The following is a 16,043-nucleotide window of genomic DNA, read 5'->3' as shown; positions in this document are numbered from 1 at the left end:
TCAACTGAATAAAGCTGAGCCTCAACCTTCTGTTCCAAATTACCATTTTTAAAAATGCAATTGGCTGTTCCGGCCTACTAAAGGTGAATGTCTGCCCCTGCCTGGTGTTGTCCTCAACTGAATAAAGCTGAGCCTCAACCTTCTGTTCCAAATTACCATTTTTAAAAATGCAATTGGCTGTTCTGGCCTACTAAAGGTGAATGTCTGCCCCTGCCTGGTGTTGTCCTCAACTGAATAAAGCTGAGCTTCAACCTTCAGTTCCAAATTACCATTTTTAAAAATGCCATTGGCTGTTCCGGCCTACTAAAGGTGTCTGTCTGCCCCTGCCTGGTGTTGTCCTCAACTGAATAAAGCTGAGCTTCTACCTTCTGCCTCTTACTAACTGCTGTTTTTTTAAAAAATTGGCTGTTCCGGCCTACTAAAGGTGTCTGTCTGCCCCTGCCTGGTGTTGTCCTCAACTGAATAAAGCTGAGCCTCAACCTTCTGTTCCAAATTACCATTTTTAAAAATGCAATTGGCTGTTCCGGCCTACTAAAGGTGAATGTCTGCCCCTGCCTGGTGTTGTCCTCAACTGAATAAAGCTGAGCTTCAACCTTCAGTTCCAAATTACCATTTTTAAAAATGCCATTGGCTGTTCCGGCCTACTAAAGGTGTCTGTCTGCCCCTGCCTGGTGTTGTCCTCAACTGAATAAAGCTGAGCTTCTACCTTCTGCCTCTTACTAACTGCTGTTTTTTTAAAAAATTGGCTGTTCCGGCCTACTAAAGGTGTCTGTCTGCCCCTGCCTGGTGTTGTCCTCAACTGAATAAAGCTGAGCTTCAACCTTCTGTTCCAAATTACCATTTTTAAAAATGCAATTGGCTGTTCCGGCCTACTAAAGGTGAATGTCTGCCCCTGCCTGGTGTTGTCCTCAACTGAATAAAGCTGAGCTTCAACCTTCAGTTCCAAATTACCATTTTTAAAAATGCCATTGGCTGTTCCGGCCTACTAAAGGTGTCTGTCTGCCCCTGCCTGGTGTTGTCCTCAACTGAATAAAGCTGAGCTTCAACCTTCAGTTCCAAATTACCATTTTTAAAAATGCAATTGGCTGTTCCGGCCTACTAAAGGTGTCTGTCTGCCCCTGCCTGGTGTTGTCCTCAACTGAACAAAGCTGAGCTTCCACATTCTGGCTTTCGCCCTATACTATCAGATATTAAACTGCATTTGGCCTACTAGTGTGGTTATGCCCTTGAAACAGTGTCTGCTGCTCTTGGGTTTGCTACTCCACTGAACAAAGCAATGCCGCCTGTTTAGTCCTGTTACCAATTTTGAACTGCATTTAGCCTACTTTATTCTTTGGCCCTATATCTGTTTCCTCCTCATCCTGCCCATTGCCCAGCCACTGCTAGATGAGTCTGCTGGTACATTGACCTAGACCACTACATTCCCCTTATACTCTACACAGCCAGAATCTGACCCTGCTGAAAGTAAGGTTCCCCTTCCCGCATGTTATACCACCTTACACAGGGACAGAGAGGAAGGTGCAGATGAAAGTGCAGGTTCCTTCATCAGGTGGGGGGGCATACTCGTTGGCGACGTCACTGGCACAGGGCCCCTCAGAGTACGCAAAAGTGTCGCTGCTGGTGGGAGGCGCCCCCGCCATGCAAACACACATCGCTGTACTTTGAGGGGCCCTGTGCCAGTGCCAATGCGAACGAGTGGGCCCCCCCTGCTTGCTCAGGATCACAGCACTTGCAACGTTGAAATACTTACCTTTCCCTGCAACACCGCCGTGACGTAGTCCGCATTTCCTGGGCCCACGAAAAACTTGAGCCGGCCCTACTCCCCCCACAACTTTTGCCAAATGACCCCCAATTCCCTATGCCCAACTATTATTATAAAGTTAATTAAGATTGACAAGCTTCAGAAACAAGAATGGATGTTTTTGGCATTAAAATGGGCACTGTAGGTGTTTTCCTGGCCTCCACTCACTGCCGACTATGCTTCCCCATTGACTTGCATTGGGTTTCGTGTTTCGGTCGATCCCCGACTTTTAGCGATAATCGGCCGACTGCACTCGACTCGACTCTGGACAAAATCGGGTTTCACAAAACCCGACTCGATCTTAAAAAAATGAAAGTCGCTCAACTCTACTGTTCTGCCATGTTGAATGTTCTTATTCAAGCACATCATATCTGCTGCCGTCAGCTCCCTTTTCAATGGCTGACCAATGAGGTCTAGATTTGCTCAATGGGAAACAATTTTGGAAGCATTGCAGGCCATGTTCAGCATGCCATATAGTTTCCATTTTTGCATCATTTACATATCATTAATATGACTATTGATTCAGTTATTTTCATAATTCCACAATTTTCTTTGTATTTGTTTTATAATTTCATTTCCTCTATCAACATTAGAAAACAAAAGGTGTCCCTTGCTGGAGAAAATGCCTGCCCATTCGCTATGTGACTGGAAGAAAAGGAGGCGGCAGAATCTGTTATGTTGAAAGATAAGATTATGCAGGTTAATTCATGTTCAGACATGCTTAGATATTTCATGTTTTGCAAGTAGAAATCCAGTAGTGAAGCATGTTCATGCTGCATTACATAAACACCAGATTTCATACATTATGGCTGGTCAGAACAATGAAAGCAATTGTTACCATCCACCTTTTGTGTCTCCCCTATTTCCTCATAGATTGTAAGCTTGCCAGCAGGGCCCTCATTCCTCTTAGTATCTGTGGATGTGTATTTATGTGATTATTGTTATGTTGAAATGTTTTTTATTGTCTTTACAAGTACACCTCTAAAATGTAAAGTGCTGCGGAATATGTTGGTGCTACAGAAATACATTTATTATCTATTTTATTATTAACTAGATGTTTCCAGCCAGCTAACGCTCGGCACGCTCATTGCTATCTAATTAACGCTGCTGGTGATTAAACTAAAGTAAATAATGACAACATTCAATAGCGCTTACGCAGGTGGTAATTTAGTGACAGAGCCAAATTTTTTAAATCTGACCAGTGTCACTTTATGTGGTAATAACTCTGCAATGCTTCAACAAATCCCAGTGATTTTGAGATTGTTTTTTCGTGACACATTATACTTCATGATAATGATAAATTTAGGTCAATATGTTTTGTGTTTATTTAAAAAAAACTATCAAAAATTTGAGAAAAATCTTAAAAAATTAGCAATTTTCTAAATTTGAATGATTATCCCTTTAGTCCAGATTGTCATACCACAGCAAACCATTAATAAATAACATTTCCCACATGTCAGCTTTACATCAGCACCATTTGTAAAATGTTATTTTATTTTGTTAGCATTTTAGGAGGTTTAAAAATGTAGCAGCAATTTTTCATTTTTTCAAGGAAATTTGCAAAATTTATTTTGTTAGGGACTTATCCATGTTTGAACTGACTTTAGGGGTCCCATATATTAGGAAACCCTCAAACATGATACCATTTTAAAAACAGCACCCCCTGACATATTGAAAACTGCTGTCAGGTAGTTTATTAACCCTTCAGGTGCTTTACAGGAATTAATGCAAAGTGGTATGACAGAAATGAAAATGTGCATTTTTACCACCTAAATGCCTCTAAGTTCTAAACAGATTACTACAGCCACCAGACTCTAAGGCCGCTATTTTGATGTGTATTGCCATGGCAAACATCAGGACCACACAATCATGATCTTAGGGCACCAGTTTAGATAAAGAGGAGGCCCCCACACTCTGTTAACCATTTATATGATGTAGTCACTATTGACAGCAGCATCTAAGGGGTTAAACAGATTTGGAAGTTGAAAATACTGATCGTGGCTGATACAGCAAGTTGTCAGCTATAGTATACAGCAGACAGCTGCTGGATTGTCACCTCTATGGGGATGCTATTCTCTTATATCTCAGGTCAGTTAAAAGACGTCATTAAGGGGTTAAAATGAAGATAATAACAATAATAATCATTAAAAATCTGGGTGGTGATGGGGTGGGGGGTGGTTTTTGTGGGTGGTGATGGGGTGGGGGGCGGGATTGTGGGTGGTGATGGGGTGGGGGGGCGGTATTGTTGGTGGTGAAGGGGTGAGGGGGCGGGATTGTGGGTGGTGATGGGGTGGGTGGCATGATTGTGTGCGGTGATGGGTTGGGGACAAGATTTTGTGCGGTGATGGGGTGGGGGGCGAGATTGTGTGCGGTGATGGGGTGGGGGGAGAGATTGTGTGCGGTGATGGGGTGGGAGAGTGGGATTGTGTGCGGAGATGGGGTGGAGGGCGGGATTGTGTGCGGTGATGGGGTGGTGGGCGGGATTGTGTGTGGTGATGGGTTGGGAAGCGAGATTGTGTGCGGTGATGTGTTGGGGGGCGAGATTGTGTGCGGTGATGTGTTGGGGGGCGGGATTGTGTGCAGTGATAGGGTGGGGGCATGATTGTGTGCGGTGATGGGTTGGGGTGCGTGATTGTGTGCGGTGATGAGTTGGGGTGCGAGATTGTGTGTGGTGAGCTACTGTGCAGGGGGCGGGATTAGCGAGTAATCACGATGCCTCTTATATATATAGATGAAATTGCAATGAGTTTGTTAGCACAAGTGTTTGCTCTTCTTTTGATCTACAGTTTCTTGCTTGATTCTCATATTCTATTAGTTCTTTAAATCATTATAAATTTTTCAATAAAGCCAATTGTCTCTTCAGAGAGGAAGAGAACTAGAACTTTAGTGCCACCTATAGGAAGTAGCAACCCTAAAAGTCAATGTTGACCCTTTAATGAGCCTTCTATTTTTGACTTTTATCCTAAGTCACTTGACAAGGCTCGTTAGAGGGTCGACATTGACTTTTAGGATTGCTACTTCCTATAGGTGACACTTGAGTTCTAGTTCTCTTCCTCTCTGAAGGGACAATTTGCATATTTCTCAGAGGAGCAATGTGGCTTAAGCCTCCTCATCTCAGCATGCTTAGCATGTTACTCACCGCAAGGAGAAACGTTACCCCTTGTATACTGGTTAGACTCCTCTCACACAGCCAAACCAGATCTCACACTTTGCACTGATGAGGGGCAGTACCCTGAAAACATTGTCTGCAAATTGAGATTCTGGTTTTGGCTTTTATCCTAAGTCACTTGACAAAGCTTGTTAAAGGGTCGACATTGACTTTTAGGATTGCTTCTTCCTATAGGAAACACAAGAGTCCTAGTTCTCTTCCTCTCTGAAGAGACAATTTGTAGCTTTAAGTCTCTTCATATTGGCATGCCTAACATGTCACTCTCTGCAAGGAGAAACATTAACCCTTGAATATGAATAATGCCAAGAAAGACTTTAATCAGCAAAAAAAGTTGTGTTATGTGTATGGAGAACTGACGTTCAATTGTCAGAGACAATTTTTTTCTACTTGTAAAAAGTGTTATGAGCTTTCTTTTGAGTGTAAAATTGATGATCTCAAAAGGTACTGGGAACCACATATATGCTGTTTATCTTGTGTTACTTGTGTTACACTTTTTACTGGTTCTAAAAATGATTAACATCACATGCCTTTTGCCATTCTGATGGTTTGGAGGGAACTGAAGGATAATTTAACAGATTGCTGTTTCTACTTAATGAACATTAAAGGAATCCCATCTGAAACAAAATATACAGTTAATTACCCCAATTTGCCATCTGCAATGAGTACTTTCTTACAGTGCCTTGCGAAAGTATTCGGCTCCCTGGAACTTTTCAACCTTTTCCTACATATCATGCTTCAAACATAAAGATACCAAATGTAAATTCTTGGTGAAGAATCAACAACAAGTGGAACACAATTGTGAAGTTGAACGAAATTTATTGGTTATTTAAAATTTTTGTGGAAATTCAAAAACTGAAAAGTGAGGCGTGCAATATTATTCAACCCTTTTACTTTCAGTGCAGCAAACTCACTCCAGAAGTTCATTGTGGATCTCTGAATGATCCAATGTTGTCCTAAATGCCTAATGATGATAAATATAATCCACCTGTGTGCAATCAAGTCTCCGTATAAATGCACCTGCTCTGTGATAGTCTCAGGGTTCTGTTTGAAGCACAGAGAGCATCATGAAGACCAATGAACACAACAGGCAGGTCCATGATACTGTTGTGGAGAAGTTTAAAGCCAGATTTGGATAAAAAATTATTTCCAAAACTTTAAGCATTCAAATGAGCAACGTACAAGCAATCATATTAAAATGGAAGGAGTATCATACCAATGCAAATCTACCAAGACCCAGCCGTCCCTCTAAACTTTTATCTCTAACAAGAAGACTGATCAGAGATGCAGCAAAAGAAGCCCTTGGTCACTCTGGATGAACTGCAGATCTACAGCTGAGTTGGGACAGTCTCTCCATAGGACAACAATCAGTTGTACACTGCACTAATCTGGCCTTAATGAAAGAGTGGCAAGAACAAAAGCCATTTCTCAAAGATATCCATAAAAAGTGTCATTTAAAGCCACCTGGGAGACACACCAAACGTGGAATAAGGTGCTCTGGTAAGATGAAACCAAGAAATATAGCCTGGAGGGGTCCCCAAATATTAAAACATAACCTTTATTCAATTATTAAAAGGACAAATGTCACAAACAAACCAAATAAAGTGCTCATGCAAACCAGTGCTCATAAAAAATGGTTTTGTCTCACTACTGTTGACGGACAAAAGATCCCGGCCTCCTTCCGGAAGTACCTCGCCGAGAAATGGATCCACACAAGAAAAAGGGGAAAATATATGGGGAGAGAGACATAAGCGGTATGTAATGATTTCCTAGACTCTCTGTCGTGCCGCAGTATTGCTCCTGTCCTAACAAGGACAGGCCCCAAGTGGACCCTATAGTGATACCTCCAATGATATGAGGCTAAATACTCCCTACACGTTTCTTACCCAATGGTGGGAATTCATCAGGGGAGTTAATATAAAAATTTGAAAAGTATGAAAAAACTAATACTGCCCATAAGTCAAAAAAGGGGCCCTGTAGTGGCAAGGTGCCAGGACAAAGAAAGTGACTGCCCATGTCACTGTCAAGATGAGACCTGAGACTGGGACGGAGATTGGTCTTCCAACAAGACAATGATCCCAAACATAAAGCAAAACCTACAATGGAATGTCCACAAATAAAAGTATCCATGTGTAGAATGGCCAAGTCAAAGTCCAGACCTCAATCCAATCGAGAATCTGTGGAAAGAGCTGAAAACTGCTGTTCACAAAAGATCTCCATCCAACCTCACTGAGCTCGAGCAGTTTGCCAAGGAAGAATGGGCAATAATTTCAGTCTCTCGATGTACAAAACTGATAGAGACATACCCCAAGCGACTTGCAGCTGTAATCTCAGCAAAAGGTGGCACAGCAAAGTACTAAGTTAAAGGGGCTGAATAATATTGCACGCCCCTTTTCAGTTTTTGAATTTCCACAAAAATTTAAAATAACCAATAAATTTTGTTCAACTTCACAGTTGTGTTCCACTTGTTGATTCTTCACCCAAAATTTACATTTGGTATATTTATGTTTGAAGCATGATATGTGGGAAAAGGTTGAAAAGTTCCAGGGACCAAAAACTTTCGCAAGGCACTGTACATAGCGAAGAGCTTTCTGTAGCCAAGTTTCCAAATTTTGTGACTGTGGCAGCGCTGACACTCACCTTACTTACATTGAAGAGGGCGCATACAGCAACATGAAAAGTAGTCCTACTTTTGAATCAAGTTGTTCATCAGAACCTTACTTCTTTTCTCAAGAAAATCTGAGTGACCTTATTCATGATTTAGACTTCTCTATACAACAATCAGAGATTCTAAGTTCCAGGCTCATATATAGTCATTTTTTACATTTAAAAACATTACTAAAATGAAAACGGGTCAATGCAAAAGTTTGGAAACACTGCATGTTTACTTTTTGCAAGTATTACAGTGTACTTTTTGTAGCCAGAGCTTCAGCTTGCGCCTTTTGAGGTAGTCTTTTGTGGATTTTGGCGTGTGTTTAGGATCATTATCCATTTGTAGAAGCCATCCTATTTTCAACTTCAGCATTTTTTCACAGATGGTGTTATGTTTGCATCAAGAATTTGTTGAAATTTCATTCTTTCCTCTACCTGTGAAATGATCCCTGTGCTATTGAGTGCAACACAACTCCAAAGCATGATTGATCCACCCCATGCTTAATTGTTGTGAGATGTTCTGTCCTCCATATGGTAAAATACACTCCCCATAGTCCTTTATACAGTATAAATCACTCCCCATAGTAAACTGTACAACAGTACAATACACTCTCCATAGTCCTCCATACAGCATAATGCACTCCCCATAGTCCTCCATATGGTATAATGCACCCCCCATAGTCCTCCTTATAGTATAATGCACTCCCCATAGTCCTCCATTTGGTATAGTGCATTCTCCATAGTCCTCCATACAGAATAATGCACTCCCCATAGTCCTCCATACAGTGTATTGCACTCCACGTAGTCCTTTATACAATATGCTGCTTTACCCACTGTTATTCATACAGTTTACTGCACTCCACATAGTCCTCCTTACAGCATACTGCACTCCCTATTGTCCTCCATATAGTATACTGCACTGTCAATAGTCCTCTATACAGTGTAATGCACTCCCCATACTCCTCCATACAGTATAATAAACACTCCATTGTCCTCCATTGATATTGCTGACATATTGATCACAGAACCATCAACAGCTTTGCTGCAACTAGTCAACAGGGTCTTGAAAATATGTTATAAATAAAGACCCGCATTAACTGTTAAAGGTATGAGAAGAATCAAATGTGAAACAATCAGGAATCTATTATCCTCCAGTACTGTCATATTCCAGAGCTGCAACCTTCCTGTTGTGCCCAGATGTACAAGATGTTCAGTCATCAGAGGCATGGCCATGTTAGAGTAGGCTGAAACTCAACCACTACTGAACAAGACTAGTGTTGAGCATTCCGATACCGCAAGTATCGGGTATCGGCTGATACTTGCGGTATCGGAATTCCGATACCGGGATTCCGATACTTGCCGCGTATCGGATACCGGAATCGGAAGTTCTAAGATTCAAAAAGCAGAAATTCAGCCAATGAGATTGATTCCAAGTGTGGGCACATCCTGTTTAGCATGGAGGGCATGAAACTACTGGCAAGGCTGTGATTGGCTGGTGTAATGATGTCATGATGCAGTTTAAAAGTCGCTGGCGCCATTTTGCGATCACTCTGCTGTGAATTCAGTTAGTGACAGGACGCTGTTTGCTGACTGAGGGACAGTTTAGAGATAGCGATTTGCTTCTTTGTGCTTTCCAAAGGCTAATTTAGCAACCGCTGTGTTCACCTACTATTCACCTTGCTTTTGCCTTGTAGCGCTGTTTTCACAGCGATCTGCAGGGTCTGTGTGTGTGTGTGTGTGAGTGCAGCCCAGTCTCCAGTCTGAGTGCAGCCACATAGGCCATCCATAGTTGGTTGTATTCAGTTCAGGGAGGGTGGTTCATTGCCTCATACTGTTCCTTTTTTTTTTTTTTTTCCCAAGTAGTGTAGTCTGCTGCTAATTTATTCAAAAAAATCCTATTAGTGTCTTTCCACCCGTCTCCAGCTAATTTGTGGAAAAACACTACATAGGATAAAGTAGAGGAGGGTTTTTGGGCCTTGCAGCGCCGTTTACGGCTGTCTGCACGGTCTCCGTGTGACTGCAGCTCGCCCTGTAATCTGTGAGCAGCTATAGCCTGGTTGTCTCCAGCTCAGGGTTTTTCACTGCGTCATACCGCCAAATCAATTTTCTTTTTTTTCAAAGTAGTGTAGTCTGCTGCTAATTTATTTTAAAAAATCCTATTAGTGTCTTTCCACCCGTCTCCAGCTAATTTGTGGAAAAACACTACATAGGATAAAGTAGAGGAGGGTTTTTGGGCCTTGCAGCGCCGTTTACGGCTGTCTGCACGGTCTCCGTGTGACTGCAGCTCGCCCTGTAATCTGTGAGCAGCTGTAGCCTGGTTGTCTCCAGCTCAGGGTTTTTCACTGCGTCATACCGCCAAATCAATTTTCTTTTTTTTCAAAGTAGTGTAGTCTGCTGCTAATTAATTTAAAAAAATCCTATTAGTGTCTTTCCACCCGTCTCCAGCTAATTTGTGGAAAAACACTACATAGGATAAAGTAGAGGAGGGTTTTTGGGCCTTGCAGCGCCGTTTACGGCTGTCTGCACGGTCTCCGTGTGACTGCAGCTCGCCCTGTAATCTGTGAGCAGCTATAGCCTGGTTGTCTCCAGCTCAGGGTTTTTCACTGCGTCATACCGCCAAATCAATTTTCTTTTTTTTCCAAATAGTGTAGTCTGCTGCTAATTTATTCAAAAAAATCCTATTAGTGTCTTTCCACCCGTCTCCAGCTAATTTGTGGAAAAACACTACATAGGATAAAGTAGAGGAGGGTTTTTGGGCCTTGTAGCGCCGTTTACGTCTGTCTGCACGGTCTCCGTGTGACTGCAGCTCTATCTGTTGTCAGCTCAGCCCCCAAAAAATAAATAAATAATAAAGTTCACCAAACACACCAGTTACACCACTTTACATTTCTGTAGGCCACATTAGCTCATATTAAAGTCTAGTCCACACTTTAGATAATTAGTGCTTCTTATACCTGTTAGGAGGAGTTGCTCAGGAATAAGCACACAAATCCGTTAGTACTTTTCTGCTTATCTTTATCAGTCAACCAAGATGAAGAAGGCAGTGAGTAAGGCACGGGGGCGTGGGAGCCGTCGCGGAGCAGGGAGGGGACGTGGGGATTCTGTGCCTGCTGCGGGCACCGGTGACTCATCAGCACCCACTTTCACCAGGCAACAGTCGTTCATGCGAAGCTTTGTGTCCGAGCGCCGTACACCGCTGCTGCGTGAAGAACAAATTGAAGCTGTTGTCGGATGGATGGCAGCTAATGCATCAACTTCCATTAGTGCCACATCCTCTCAGACACAGAGCACTGGAGAGCAGCCATCTGTCTCTTCACCACCTGCCAAATTGCCCAGGCAGACAGAGAGCCCAGGACAGGAGCCGTCTCTACTTCTGTTCTCTGAATCTCTTGGCTTGGAAACAGGGGGCCAGCCAAGCAGCATTGGAGAAATGGAAGAAGAGGCAGGGTGCAGTGATGCCCAACAGCTTTTTCTGTCTTCCTCTGAAGAGGCGGGTGGGCCAGTGGCTCCGGTCACCACATCGCAGGCCGCATCAGCTGATGATGACACTCAGGTGCCACTTACTGGTGCGTGCTCTGCTGCTGAGACTACCCAGGAGGAGCAGTTGGGGGCAGAGGGTAGTGTAGATGATGAGGTCCTCGACCCATCTTGGCGTGAGGGACAGGAAGGTGGTGGGAGCAGCTCTGAGGAAGAGATTCCCCGTACGGCCCAAAGAGGGAGAGGGAGGGGGAAGACTGCGGATCCTGCAGCCTCCGCTTTGGCACCCGTTAGGAGCATGTCTCTTCCAAAAGCCAAAAAGGGCGCTCCCAAGACTTGCAGTGCCTGGTCCTTTTTTGACACAGTTGCAGATGACATTTGCTATGTCAGATGCAACGTGTGTCATCAAAAAGTCAAAAGAGGGAAAAATGTCAGCAACCTCAATACCTCCAACATGTGGAAACATGTGCGCAACAGGCACCCGGCGGAGTTAGAAAAACACACTGAAGAGGTAGGCCAACCAACAGCGGCAGCTACCACCTCTTCAGCTCGTGTTGCCTCTTCCTCTACCTCACACGCAGCTGGTTCGGCGTCCTCCCAGGATCGCCGTGGAAGAACCTCTGCCCCTGTTGTCCAGAGACCCGCTGTAATTCCACCCGCAGCGCCACTTTCCCAGTCATCCACACACTCCCAGCCCAGTCTACAGCCATCGGTAGTACAGGCATGGGAGAAAAGGCGGCCTTTCTCGTCAAACCACCCACGAGCACAGGCTCTGACTGCAGGCATTGCCAAACTTCTGTCACTGGAAATGCTGTCATTCAGGCTGGTGGAGACTGACAGCTTCCGTGACTTGATGTCATTGGCAGTCCCACAGTACAATGTGCCCAGCCGCTTTTACTTCAGCAGGCAAGCCGTCCCTGCCCTGCAGAAGCATGTGGAGGGACACATAAAACACGCGCTACTGAACGCCGTCAGTAGCAAGGTCCACCTCACCACCGATGCGTGGACCAGTCAACATGGACAGGGGCGATACCTTTCCCTCACTGCCCATTGGGTTAATGTCGTTGAGCCGGGTACAGACCGTGCGAGTGGCGCAGGACGTGTCCTGCCCACTCCAAGGATTGCAGGAATCCATTCTGTACGCATTGACTCCTCCTCTTACACCAGTTCCTCAGAATCATCGCTGCAGGAGCCGTCACAGTCCACCTCCACATGGACCCGTGATGAACGTGTACCTGTTACGACCGACATGAGCACAGCCGTGGCCAAACGTCAACAGGCCGTCTTGAAATTAATTTTCTTGGGGAATCGTAGCCACACAGCGCAGGAGCTCTGGAATGCCATCAAGCAGGAGAGCGATGTGTGGTTTGTGCCAGCGAATCTCCAGCCAGGCATGGTAGTGTGTGATAATGGCCGAAATCTGGTGGCAGCTCTGGGCCTCGGCAACCTCACTCACATCCCATGTCTGGCACATGTGCTCAATTTGGTCGTGCAGAGCTTTTTGAGGGACTATCCGGATCTTGATGCACTGCTGCACAAGGTCCGCCTAGAGTGTGCTCACTTGCGGCGTTCCAGCACGGCAAAAGCGCGCATTGCGGCTCTGCAGCGCCGACACCGCCTGCCGGAACATCGCATCATATGTGACCTACCTACCAGGTGGAATTCCACGTTACATATGTTGGAGCGGTTGTGTGAGCAGCAGCAAGCTGTAATGGAGTACCAGCTGCTTCAGGCGCAAAAAAGTCGCAGTCAGCGCCGTACAGACTTCACAACCACAGAGTGGGCCACTATGAATGACGTCTGCCAGGTTTTGCGTCCCTTTGATTATTCCACGCGGATGGCGAGTGCAGATGATGCACTAGTCAGCATGACTGTCCCCCTTATCTGCCTGCTTGAAAAATCACTGCAAGCGCTAAGGGATGATGTTGTGGAAGAGGTGGAGGATGAGGATTCACCATTTCCATCATCTTCTGGACAGTCAGCGCCACGTGGTTCCTCACAAACGCGTAGGCAGGGGACCGTTTGTGAGGAGGATGAGGAGGAGTCAATGGAGGAGGAAGACATCCGTCCAGAGGAGGGAGTTACACAATTGTCCAGTACTCAGTGTGTACAGCGAGGGTGGGGTGATGACGAGCGGGCAGAGATCACGCCTCCAGCAGGGGACAGCGTTTCTTGGGCAGTTGGCAGTCTGCAGCACATGGTGGATTACATGCTGCAGTGCCTGAGAAACGACCGCCGCATCGCCCACATTCTCAACATGTCTGATTATTGGGTGTTCACCCTCCTCGATCCTCGCTACCGGGACAACGTAGAAAGCCTCATCACACCGTTGAACCGGGAGCGAAAAATGCGGGAGTACCAAGACACACTGGTCAATTCCATCATCTTCTCCATTCCAACTGAGAGAAGTGCTGCTAGTGCATTCCAAAGCAGCTCAGTGCGTCCAGGCCGTGGTGGAGGCTCTGCACAAAGAGGGAGCAGAAGCAGTGCCTCTGCCCAAGGCAAGACCAGTATGGCCGAACTGTGGCACAGTTTTCTGTGCCCGCCACAAAAGTCTACACCATCACAGACGGCTCCAGTCAGCAGGAGGCAACGGTTCCGTCAGATGGTGACAGACTACATGTCTTGCCCTCTTGCTGTACTCCCAGACGGCTCTTCCCCTTTCAAGTTTTGGGTCTCAAAGCTGGATACATGGCCAGAGCTAAGCCAGTATGCATTGGAGGTGCTGTCTTGCCCTGCGGCCAGTGTATTATCGGAACGTGTCTTTAGTGCTGCAGGTGGTGTACTAACTGACCGTCGCATGCGACTATCCTCCGATAACGTTGACCGGCTTACTTTCCTGAAAATGAACAAGGCCTGGATCTCGCCGGAATTTGCCACTCCTCCTCCTGATTGAATAATTAGGTCACTGTATACGTTATCCAGGTCTCCTGTTGTGTTCATCTTTCTACCACCTGAACTTAAATTCCTGGGCTCCAACACCACCAGTTGAGGCTCAGACGTGCCGTCTGCACAGTCAAAACATACGACCCAGTGTTATTGGGTTTCAGTAACGTCAGCTGATCCCCAGCTGTGTAGCCGGCAATGTGTCATGCGACCGCCACGCTGACACAACAACTGAAATGTAAGGGAATCTGTCCCCCCCCCCCCAAGGCGTTTGTTACTGAAAGAGCCACCTTGTGCAGCAGTAATGCTGCCCAAGGAAAAGGTAGCTATTTTTGTTTAGCTCCTTGCACACGCAGAACTTAACACTTATAAAATGTGTCCACTGATACCGTAAAACGGTCCCGGAGGTGGGACTTTCCTTCGTAATGTGACGCAGCCCAGCCGTCATTCCTACCCCCCCGGCGCCGCGCACCGGCTCCTCAGCGTTGTTTTATTCCGTCCAGGAGCCTGCGCTGTTATGTTATCCCGTGGCCAGGCACACTTAGCGCTGCCCGTCTTCTGGCATCATTTGGTGTCTGGATGGCTGCGCCTGTGCGGCCGCGCTGGCAGAGAGCCCGCCTCGCAGTGTCTTCTGATTTAATCCCACTGGGGGCCTGGGATCCATGGACATGCGCAGTGCATATCTGAACCTCCACCTCTCACTCATTTCCCTATGGCTTCTTCAGACTGTTCGGTGTCAGCTGGTCCCTAACAGCATGCCACGGCCGTGACACCGCACAGTCTGAAGAAGCCATAGGGAGATGAGTGAGAGGTGGAGGTTCAGATATGCACTGCGCATGTCCATGGATCCCAGGCCCCCAGTGGGATTAAATCAGAAGACACTGCGAGGCGGGCTCTCTGCCAGCGCGGCCGCACAGGCGCAGCCATCCAGACACCAAATGATGCCAGAAGACGGGCAGCGCTAAGTGTGCCTGGCCACGGGATAACATAACAGCGCAGGCTCCTTGACGGAATAAAACAACGCTGAGGAGCCGGTGCGCGGCGCCGGGGGGGTAGGAATGACGGCTGGGCTGCGTCACATTACGAAGGAAAGTCCCACCTCCGGGACGGTTTTACGGTTGCAGGGGACACATTTTATAAGTGTTTAGTTCTGTGTTTGCAAGGAGCATGATGAAAAGAGCCACCTTTTCCTTTTGCATCTTTTGTGCTGCACAAGCTGGCTCTTTCAGCTACAAACGCCTTGGGGGGGGGTTAAAGGTTCCCTTTCGACTTTCTCAGGCTTCGGCCTACATTGTGTTCCTCTGCTTTTCCACCTGTCCCTGGGCTCCAACACCGCCAGTTGCCGTCCAGAAGTGCTGTACGCACAGTCAACAGTCCCTCCTCTGTTATTGGGGTTCAGTAACGTCAGCTGTTCCCCAGCTGTGTGTGTGGCAATCCCTCCTACCTCCTCCTACCTCCTCCAACCTCCTCCTCCTCCACCTGTCCCTGGGCTCCAACACCGCCAGTTGCCGTCCAGAAGTGCTGTACGCACAGTCAACAGTCCCTCCTCTGTTATTGGGGTTCAGTAACGTCAGCTGTTCCCCTGCTGTGTGTGTGGCAATCCCTCCTACCTCCTCCTACCTCCTCCAACCTCCTCCTCCTCCACCCGTCCCTGGGCTCCAACACCGCCAGTTGCCGTCCAGAAGTGCTGTACGCACAGTCAACAGTCCCTCCTCTGTTATTGGGGTTCAGTAACGTCAGCTGTTCCCCTGCTGTGTGTGTGGCAATCCCTCCTACCTCCTCCAACCTCCTCCAACCTCCTCCTCCTCCACCCGTCCCTGGGCTCCAACACCGCCAGTTGCCGTCCAGAAGTGCTGTACGCACAGTCAACAGTCCCTCCTCTGTTATTGGGGTTCAGTAACGTCAGCTGTTCCCCTGCTGTGTGTGTGGCAATCCCTCCTACCTCCTCCAACCTCCTCCAACCTCCTCCTCCTCCACCCGTCCCTGGGCTCCAACACCGCCAGTTGCCGTCCAGAAGTGCTGTACGCACAGTCAACAGTCCCTCCTCTGTTATTGGGGTTC

The sequence above is a fragment of the Ranitomeya variabilis genome, chromosome 6 (assembly GCF_051348905.1).
Source record: "Ranitomeya variabilis isolate aRanVar5 chromosome 6, aRanVar5.hap1, whole genome shotgun sequence".
Classification (NCBI taxonomy): domain Eukaryota; kingdom Metazoa; phylum Chordata; class Amphibia; order Anura; family Dendrobatidae; genus Ranitomeya; species Ranitomeya variabilis.
This window is presented reverse-complemented; position numbering follows the sequence as displayed.